The sequence below is a fragment of the Solanum pennellii genome, chromosome 11 (assembly GCF_001406875.1).
Source record: "Solanum pennellii chromosome 11, SPENNV200".
Taxonomy (NCBI): Eukaryota; Viridiplantae; Streptophyta; class Magnoliopsida; order Solanales; family Solanaceae; genus Solanum; species Solanum pennellii.
Window position 1 is genome coordinate 9,082,091 of NC_028647.1, and position 11,203 is coordinate 9,093,293.

Consider the following 11,203-nt stretch of genomic DNA (forward strand, 5'->3'; position numbering starts at 1 on the left):
AGCACACTTTCATGAAATGAATGTTCATTTGTGTTGGTCCTCATTATGAAAGACTAAAATAGTCCCACCACATACATTAACCAGCATTTTGATCATTTGATCGATAAAAAAATCTCAACGCTCCAGACACCCCACCCTCATCCCACCCCACTATGAAAACAAACATTCAACTAAAAATGAATCAATCTACAATTATAAGTACATATATGTGTGTTATTCCATTTTGATTGAATGCTTATTTTCATAGGTGATACAACTTATAACTGTTGATAAATTCACTCAGAAGTTTGCTTAGATTGTGCTTTGTGATCATCAGCTAGTTGTGCTCACGTTTTTTGGTACTCTTCTTTAACATGCTTTGTGTTTAGGAAAGTTTAATTTTTAGGGATATGGATAGTTCTTCGAAGGGAAAAAGTAAGATCTTTTATGTTTTTCCCTATAAGATTTTTTGTCATGGTTCTTTAAAGCTCTTTTCTTGATCTGCTTTTGATATGCTTTTCCTTGAGTTGAGCATCAGAAATGACCTCTCGACCTCCCAATGTAGGGTAAGGTCTAGACACTCTACCCACCCTATACCTTACTTGTGGGATTTCACTAAATAGGATGTTGTTGTTGGTTTGGTAAATTTTCTCTTTCTCTGATCCGATTGATATGTGTTTCCTTATGCCAAGTGTGTATCGGAAATAGTCTCTCTACCTCTCAAGGTTGGGGTAAGGTCTACGCGCACTCTACCCTATCCTTCCCAGACTCACTTGTGGGATTACACTTGGTATGTTGTTGTTTGTTGGTTCTGTAAATATTCTATTCAAATGATCAATAATTTTCTATTTCATGATGTATAAAGGTCATGACACACAAGAGAATGTGTAGTCAATCACAAATGGTTGATTTATATATTGTTTTTGGTGTAGATTCTGAAGAGATCCTAAGTATCAAAGTGATACTGACCTACTTAAATATAATGAGATTCATCTTGTTTCTATCTCAAGAGAGAAAAATTGTGTCAACATTTTCTAGGGACTCTTCTTTAACATGTTTTAGTTGTTGAAAATTAATGTGTAGAGATTTGAGTTTCTCAAATAGGAAAAACAAGAATTTGTACAACTTTCCTTTTGATTTCTTGTCTAGGATATACTGTCTTAGCACATTCCCTAGTTTTAAGAAGTTAGATTGTGTTACAAGGGAATCTGAGTTTGTTTATTTTTTTTGAGACAGTAACAACTTGTATTCTATTCCAAAACAAAAACCAGAACATGCCACAACAAGTTACAAATTCCTAATTACAATTGCGGAGCACCAAAAAAAAACAAAATTAAGCAGTTCATCTTAATCTTTCTGACGGAATTGCTCTTGTTTTGGAAGCATCTTATATTTCTTTCTTCCCACACAAATTACCAAATTCAAGTCGGAATGATTTTCCATCTTTCTTTATGCCCGGAAATGCTTGCATAACTGCTCTATAACTTCAGAGTCTGCGTAACTTTCCTAGGCATAACCTATTTCATGTCCTTTTGCTTGATAAAGACATTCCACAAAATGTTGGTTATTCTACAGTGAAGGAAGTGACGGTTGACAGTCTCTACTTCTTCTTCACCACATAGAAGGCACCTACGACTCAGTTGAATATTTCTGTTCATGAGATTTTCCTGGGCCAAAACTGCCTGCTTAGCAAGGCGCCAGGAAAAACAAGACACCTTGTAGGGATTTTAGTTTTCCATATCAACTTCCATGGCCACCCATTCCTCTGACTGTTACAAGGATTAAGTTTTTTGTATGCTCTTCTAAAAACATTTAAATTGTCCCGATTGTGATCCTGCCATCCCAAACTATCTTGTGCACCAATTGTTCCTTTGAACTACCCTAAGACCTTGTAGAACTCCACCAACCTTTGGATCTCCCAGTCATTTTGAGGTCTTCTAAAGCTCAGATTCCACTCTTGGTTTGACCACATCTCTGCTTTAGTGGCTCTTTGCTGGTTTAGGGTGAAAATATCCGAGAACATGGTTTTTAAAGATACTTGTTCTAGCCATCTATCTTCCCAAAAAGAGGCTTTCCTACCATTCCCAAATTAAATATTGCAGTTTTCTCTGAGCTTTGACCAATGTTTTCTGATGGCTCTCCAATGACATGATCCGTAAGTGCTAGTGACCGTTTAAGTTATCCAGAGATCCTCCATTTCATATTTAGCCTGTATTACATCTTTCCACAACTTAAGCAAATCTCCGTAGCCACTTCATCATAAGACACTGATTTTGAATTTTTAAATTCCGTATCCCCATCCCCACAACATATTTACTCTTAATCGAAGTATCCCACTTTACCAAGTGGAATTTCTTGGTTTCACTATTTCCTTCCCACATGATATTCCTCCTCAAAGCATCAAGTCTGTGAATAACACCATCAGGAATAGGGAAAAGTGACATCATATATGTAGGCATAGAGTCTAAAACACTATGGATGAGTGTTAATCTTCCTCCTAAAGAAAGGTACTGGAACTTCCAATTCACCAACCTTTTTTCACATTTTTCAATCACCCATTCCAAATGCCTACAGATTTGCTTTTGGCTCCCGAGGGCATCCCCAAATATGTAGTTGGTAGATATCCTGTCCTTCTGCCCAAAATCCTAGAGATAGCTTAAAAAAGAACGAAGATTACCCTTAAATCTTGAGTTGGTTCTTGTTAGCATCACCGAAGACAAGACTTCATGTTTTAAGTGGCTAATCTCCAGATCAGCCCCCACTCTACTGGATACCCTAAAACCTCTCAGCCACGACTTTTCTTGAGCGAAATTCAACATATCATTTAGTCCCTCCATATCATTTCTTGAGTGATTTTCAACATTCATTTTTTCTTTTTCTTTTGATAGCATATGTTGGATTGGCAGGATTTCTTTCCCATTATGTGGTACAAGGCCATAGATCTTTTTTTTTGCATCACTAGCAAGAACAAAAATATATATACACAATGATATAATTTTTTCTTATCTTGAGACAAATAGTTTTCTTCTTTTACTCTTCTTTCTTGTTATAAAACCTTCCGATCGATAGAAAAGGTAAAAAATGCAAATGCTTTCATAATTGCTCCATATCTCTCGAGACTTGTAGGGTAGTATAACACATGTATCTTCATGTTTGTTCCTTTTACTAGTCACTCATTATTTTCTTAGTATCCATAACTGATTTAAAAGAAAGTGTCTTGTTGCGATTGTTATTACTAAGTGTTAGGGGTTACAAAAAATCTTACTTTAGATGCCCAATATTTATGACAATTTTTTGTCATATATTAACACTTGTCTGTTTTCTGAATCCTCTTTAAGAGCTTACATTTTTCATGTTTGAGCTTTCCTTGTAGATCGAAAAGAAAATGAACACTGATTGGACATGCAATAACTCCTTTTGGACTAAGGAGGAGGATAAAATCATTGAGAATATTCTTGCGATCAACAAGGATAACAACAATCTATTGGAGGAAATAACAAAAGCGCTTCCTGAAAAATCGACTAATGATACTAAGGATCATTGAATGTATTAATTGAAGATATCAATGTCATCGAGTCTGGATATGTCACATTACCTAATTATATTAAAAAGCAAAACCAAAATTAATAATCTAAATTGATGTATATATCACTTCTAGATGTAAAATGGTGAAAAGGTGCTTCTGAATTGATGCTTATATCATTTCTTGTATTTGATTGCACGACTGAAATTTCAAAATTTCTTATTTCTCAATGATCACGTCGGTGTGCTTCTAAACATCTTATATATATTTCTAGGTGGATAGACTACATCTTCATATATGTCATAGGTGTATTTGGTCTTTGTGAGAAATATAAGAAAAGAATATTATTGACTTGTTGTTGTGCCTACATTATTACATTGAGACCCTATTTATAGACCCTATAATACAATCATTTACCAAATAGAATACTATTTAGTATACATATTCCCATTCTAATAAGATTGTATAAACATATTCCTATTCTAATAGGATTGTATAAACCTATTCTATTCCAATAGGACTATATAAACTTAATTCTATTCTAACACTCCCCCTCAAGCTAGTGCATACAATTCATGTACCTAGCTGTTACAAATGTAATTAATACAAGCACCGATGAGGGGCTTGGTAAGATATCTGCAAACTGATCAGTCGACTTCACAAAATTGACCGTCAATTTCAATGTGCTTGGTTTCTCATTAAATACTGGATTTGACACATAATGTTAGTAAACAGAGAGATAAAATTCCAGTGTTGAACTTTCCAAACCAAACATGCAAAGATTGCTTTAGACCATAGAGTGACTCACATAATCAACATACAAGACTACTAAATATCTGCAAGTTGATCATCCGACTTCACAAAATTGACAGTCAATCTCAATGTGCTTGGTTTCTCATTAAATACTAGATTTGACACATAATGTCAGTAAACACAGAGATAAAATTCCAATGTTTAAATTCCCAAACCAAACATTGCAATGATTGCTTCAGACAATAGGGTGACTCACATAATCAACATACAAGGCTACTAAACTCCCCCCGAGCAACAAAGTGCTCAAAACTTAGTATAAAGTATATGGATCATGTTGGAATCAATAGAAGAGTCAATATTAAACAAGTCACTGAAAAATTGGCTGGAACATGCTCATATGTCGGAGTATTAGATTCAATGGCTAAAAGTGGTCATAATCTAAGAAATAAAATTATATAGGTAGGTCGAAATGATGTCACGACCCAACTAGAGAAGAGAAATTATATAGGATAGTTTGAATTGATGGAACAACCCCATTGAAAAAGAGAAATAATATTGGTAGGGTCTGAATGATGGCATGACCCTAATGAAAAATAGTAATTATAAAGGTAGGATTGCAATGATGGCACAACCCTACGCAAATCAGATTTGAGGAGTCACTGGAAAGACGAATGGAACCACGCAAATAAAATCTGAGTCACCAAAAAGACACACGGTGCTACGCAACTCAGATATGAGAAAGTAGTTAGGAAAAATCCACTAAACTACACAAATTAAATATGAAAAGTAGTCAAAGGAGATGCACGGTGCTACGCAAATCAGATATTCAAAAATAAGGTAGTCACCAAAAATATGGCACGGTGCTACACGAATTATATATGAAAAAGTAGTCACTGGAATGATGGCACAGTGCTACACAAAATAAATATGAAAAAAAGTAGTCACCGGAATGATGACGCGGTGCTACAAAAATTAAATATGAAAAAGTAGTCACGAGAATGATGGCACAGTGCTACACAAATTAGATATAAGAAAGTAGTCACCGAAATGATGGCACGGTGCTACACAAATTAGAATGAAAAAATAATCACCAAAAAATACACGGTGACCCAACTTTTGCTAACATAATCATTAGCCGGACGGGCGGCATATATGGATAATAGCCACCCGCCGGCAGCGCAAGCTCTTTGATTGTTTACCAAGGTCGTAGAGGCTTTGATACCATGTGAGAAATATAAGAAAAGAATATTATTGACTTGTTGTTGTGTCTATATTATTACATTGAGACCCTATTTATAGACCCTATATTACAATCCTTTACCAAATAGAATACTATTTAGTATACCTATTCTAATAAGATTGTATAAACATATTCCTATTCTAATAGGATTGTATAAACCTATTCCTATTCCAATAGGATTATATAAACTTATTCCTATTCTAACAGTCTTCATAAAAGTTGGGAGATATTTATAAGTAACTTGTAGCTAAGTCAAACGGTGCTTACAAGTATTTCATCTAATTGAAAATAAATATACCATATGACTTTATTATTTATCACTCACTTAAACATATTGTCTTCAGATAATAACAACCATTCTATACCCTGCATGTTCACAAATGAACCACCCAGCACAAAGGTGAGTTTTAATACAACAAGGGTGATAGTTTAGGTAGGTAAAGCGAACAATGATTAGTTGGGTTATGAAACTCGCAAAATGTGATAGTTTGGATGTGTTTTTGACCATTAACTCTTAGTAAAATTATTTCTTATCCGAAAAGACAATAACTCAAAAAATAAGATGTTGTTATGCCCTTTGTCCCTTGTGACAACTGAAGGAAAATAATTCACATTAAATTGACACAAGCAGCTTGTAAGCAAGCATGTGGAACCTAATAAGCCAAGTAAAGATAAATATGGACTCGAAACTTAATTAGTTGGAAAAAAATATATGCATAATTACTCAATAAAACCTCCTACTAATCACTAGAACTAGACCTAATTTATAGAAAGTTTTTGTTTGTCAATGTCCAATAATTTAAGCCGACAGGCTAATAAGGAAAATCTCAGTGCCCAACCTATACCAAGGGTTGGCTTAAAAGTCGACCTTATACTCAAAAGCACCTTTTTAGTAAGGTTGCTTGTTTCCACTCATTAAGATTCGATCTACAAAAGGAGGTGCACGAGGGATACTCAAATTGCTCTCACTATCACTAGAGAAGGTGAGGACGTCTTTCTTTCCTCCCTCCAAACAGTTAGCCTAAAGCCTTAAAGGAGAAGGGGAAGAACCATTTATCTAAGTACTCGGTCTTTGTTGGTCGTTGTTCCAGTTGAGCACTCTCTAGTCTTTGTCCAATCCCATCTTAGAATCTTCCAAGATATTATAGAATTTTCAAAATGCCTCCAAAGAGAATATATAGCCTTTTTGTTTTATTTAGGCATGGATGAAAGGTTTTAGGGTAGCTTCCAAGTAATCCTAATGGACCCTTGGGCTTAAAACATGTGGGTGGACCATTTTGTAGAGGCCCAACCTAGCCCAACTTAAGTCATGTAATTTGACTTAAATAATTATTCCGGCTTTATTAACCCAAAATGTTCACTTGGGTCAATATGTCTTGAATTTATAACTTGTTCAAATTTTGTATCGGCTTAATCCCATAAAATTTTACATGCCTTGATATTAACAAATTGCCTTTTCAGTACTGGATTGTAACTGTTGGTATTGTTTGTGTTTGTTAGATTCTTCTATATTAAGATTTTGGGTATTTTGAGTTGAAACTATAACTCAAACAATTGAAAGGAGGAAATATGGCTATAAATTACGAGGGTAAGACAATTTTGGTTTCAGCGAATGAGTTTGCGTTGTCCTCTCAGTATCAACAATCCCTTAAAGAATTCACTTCAGTTACTACCCTTGTTGATCCAAGAAAAGCATATGCAGTCTCCTCTTTGAACAACTGGGTAATTGATACACGTACTAGTAATTACATAACACGTAATCTTAATATATTTTCTACCTTTCGATCACAAAAAGCACCCTCTCAAGTAATGGTAGTTGATGGCTCAACACATAACATTGTGGGATTTGGAACCATTAAAGCAACCTCCTCTATTGCCATGTCATATGTATTAAAGCCACACTAGAACTTGAATCCTAGAGACCCTCTTTTGATTTTGTAGGATGTCCAACAGTCTATAGAAGAAAATGAATGGTTACAGAGACCATTTCCAGAAGAGGAAGTGTTATTGATCATCAATCAGTATGATGAGGACAAAGCACCAGACACTGATGACTTCACTATGGATTTCTTCAAGAAATGTTGGGATATTTTGAAAGAGGACTGAATGTTGAGTACGAAAAATTCCCATCAGAAGAGTGCGTTTGAGAAATCATTTAATTTTACATTGATCGCTTCAATCCCAAAGAAACCTGATGCAATTGAGCTAAAGACTTTAGACCTATCAGTTTGATAGGAGTAGTCTATAAAATCATCTCCAAGTTGCTAACTGAGAGAATGAAGACAGTGATAGTGAAATTGGTCGATATGAACACCAAATGGCTTTTTTTAAGATACACGCAAATAATGGATGCAGGATTGTTGGCTAATGAAATGGTTAACTACAGGGTAAAGCAGAAAGAACCTAGGAGTCTATGCAAGCTAGAAATTGAGAAAACCTATGACCATGTTAATTGGAATTGCCTTCTAAAAAAACTAAAGGACATGGGGTTTGATAGCAAGTGGATTGGCTGGATCAATAACTGCATTTCAAGTGTGAAGTTTTCCCTCCTCATAAATGTAAACGCTGAAGGATTCTTCCAATCTCAGAGAGGTCTTAGACAGGGAGATCCATATCCCTATTCCTATTCTTAATAGCCATGGAGGGGTTGAATCAGGAAGGCAGAGACTAATGGGTGGGAGAGGATTTAGTGCACTTGCTGGGAGAGGGAAGGAGCTGGAGATCACACACTTATTCTATGTTGATGATGCTCTTATATTCTATGAGGCAAAGGAGGCAAAAATTAGACACATCAGGGCTATACTCACTAATTAGTAGAGCATTTCAAGCCTCCGTGTCAATTGGCTGAACAGTCATCTCCTCCATATCAACCAAATTGACAATTTTCTTGGGCTAGTTGAGACATTAAGTTGCTAGGTAGATATCTAAAATATCTGGAACTACCTTTGGGTGCTAAGAACAAAGAGCTGGAAGTGTGCAATATGGTGTTGGAGAGATGAGGGAGGAAACAAGCCCGGTGAAGAAGCTAGTATTTGTCCCTAGGTGGTAGGGTGACCTTCATCAAATCAGTATTAGATGGATCATTTACTTATATGATGAGTTTATTTCCAGTCCCCAAGAACATTGAGAAGAAAATAAATAGGCTCAGGAGATCTTTTCTTTGTCAAGGAAACAAGGAAAGGGAAGGCTACAACTTGGTGAAGTGGGATACTCTCACACTTAGCAAAAACCAAGGAGGCTAGGATTGAAGGACCTAAGTCTATAAAACAGTAGCTTACTCCAAAAGTGGCTATGGACATTCTGTATAGAATATAGAGCCTTATAGAAGATATTTATATCAGGAAAGTATGGTTTATTTAACCGTTGGACAACTCAAGTGGTGATGGGCACCATTTGGGTGCAGTGTCTGGAAGACCATTAGAAGACTATTGCCACATTTCAAAAACAACATATGTATTAGTGTAAGGGATGGGAGGAAGAAAGAGTTCTTGAATGAAATATAGATAGAGAAGAGAGTTTGAGAAACCTATTACCTCTTCTATATACATTGAGTATGCAGAACAATGACACTGTGGAACAAGCCTGGAGTCAAGACGGTTGGAATCTAGTATTTAGGAGAGCATTGAATGATTGTGAAAGTGAGGTGGTTGCCAAGCTATTAGGGGTTCTTAATGATTTCCTAAGTACTTCTTAGAGGTTTGATAAGCCAATATGGAAAATACACAACAAAAGTATATATTGAAATCATGCTATTGAAAGATGAACTATAATGTCCCACTAATTGAACCAACCTTAGCAGACATATTAATAGTTATCTGGACCAACCTTAACAAGTGTTATTAATGCCATTTGGCTCCAATATAAAAACACTCATGAACTTGCAAACACTATATCAAAGAAAATCTTTAGTATAAACGTTTAAAAGGCGACCTGCAGGACAAGTATAAGTATTCAAAGGAAAGAACTGGTCACCTAATTTAAATGTGCTTCAGTCAATCAGACAGCTTGATAGAAGTTGTCATCTTGGATAAGACCCTTTTTTGCTATCTAGGACTCCTCATTTCCCATCAAAAAGGTAAAATGGATAGTCTTGACTGATCTGTATTAATAAAGAAATATACATACATTTCACTAGCTGAATATCCTACATCTGAGTATCTTTACAAAGTAAAAAGGCATAATTCATAAGAAAAATTGTACTAAAAAAGGCTAAAACACAACTTAATTACCTCGAGTTTCAAAGGAGCTGGTCATTGATTAACCACAGTCATATGAGCTCTAGTAAAATACTGTCCAAAAATATCATGAATACAAAGGTAAATAGTGGGAGAACAACAACATAGTGGGAGAAGTGATAGCTTTTTAATCTTCTAGCCCATAGATACACTCTTCTATTAGTTCAAGTTTAGTCTTATAGCCAGGCGCCAGCATCCTTCATATTGATGGTTAAATATCCCAACACATCATATATCATGTAGTACTGAGGATGCTTCCTATCTTTAGATACAAAACAGTGCGGATATCCAGAAGTATCAATCCAACTACAGACAACCTCCATTGACAATCCCACTTTGTGCATCCCTCTTCTGACGTTATCGACAGACTGCCAGTTTCCTTCCTCTGCATAATATATTTGAAAGTAGAATATGATAACAAGTAATTATATCATTTATAATTCAAGCAGCTTACTGGAAACAATTTTCCCCATATCAAAGTTTCTATGCACTCTGCAGGCTGCAAGTAATGATTCCCATCTTCCCAAGACATTACCCTCAACACCCAACAGTTCAGAAAAATTATGAGCTTCATCCAACCGTCCAACTCTCCCTACATGTCAACCACACAAGGATAGCGCTCTGCTGATGGCTGAATCCCAGATTTTTCACCCATCAGCTCAAATATTTAAAGGCCTGTAGCAACCAATCCGGTGTAGCTTCAAGTAGACAGGACTGCTACAAAGGTAACAGCATCTGGTTCTAAAGCATTCTGCCGTAAAGAGTAGAACATGGTTACACCTAGAATATGTGCTATCATAGCATTAAGCGAAATAACTTGTGAATTCGTGCATTTCTTTATCAGACATGCATGTAGCTGTGTAAACTCCAAATGCTGCAACTGTGAAGTTGCCCTAAGAGCAGATACAAATGTCACATCATCAGTAGTAACAACATCCTCTGCTTCTACAGCTTAAAAGATGAGATCAACAGCTTTAAAAGGAAATTTGTTCTAAATGTACCCGCTAATCATAGAGTTCCAGATCTCAGTAATTCATTCACAAGTATTCTCAAATATTCTGGTCATCAAATCAACGCAACCAAGCTCAGCATACATAACAATGGCAGCACTAACAAAAAACAAGTCATTTACATATGCATTACCCAATTTCGCAAGCAACCCATAAATAACATCAGCAACTCTAACATCCCTTATTTCTGATACAGTAGGAAAAACATTAATAAAACTAACAGTTGGCTTAATGCCTTATCTCATCATCATAACAAAACACCTCACTGCTTCCGAAAACCTCTTCCTTTTCACATACCATGAAAAAATAGTAATCCACGCAACAACATTTCTTTGATGCATAGTTCTAAACACCCTTTAAACTAAAGCACAATCAGAACCATTATCCAATGTAAGACAAGTAGCAGAGTACATATTCTACAAAGAATTACTAACAATCCTACAAGTATGAATCCCAGAAAACA

The 11,203-nt window shown here is 35.7% G+C and overlaps 1 pseudogene; it reads right to left on the reverse strand.

Moving 5' to 3' along the window:
- Positions 1-9,796: 9,796 nt before the first annotated feature.
- The window catches only part of LOC107003625, a 3,598-nt pseudogene continuing 2,191 nt past the window's right edge, over positions 9,797-11,203 (reverse strand).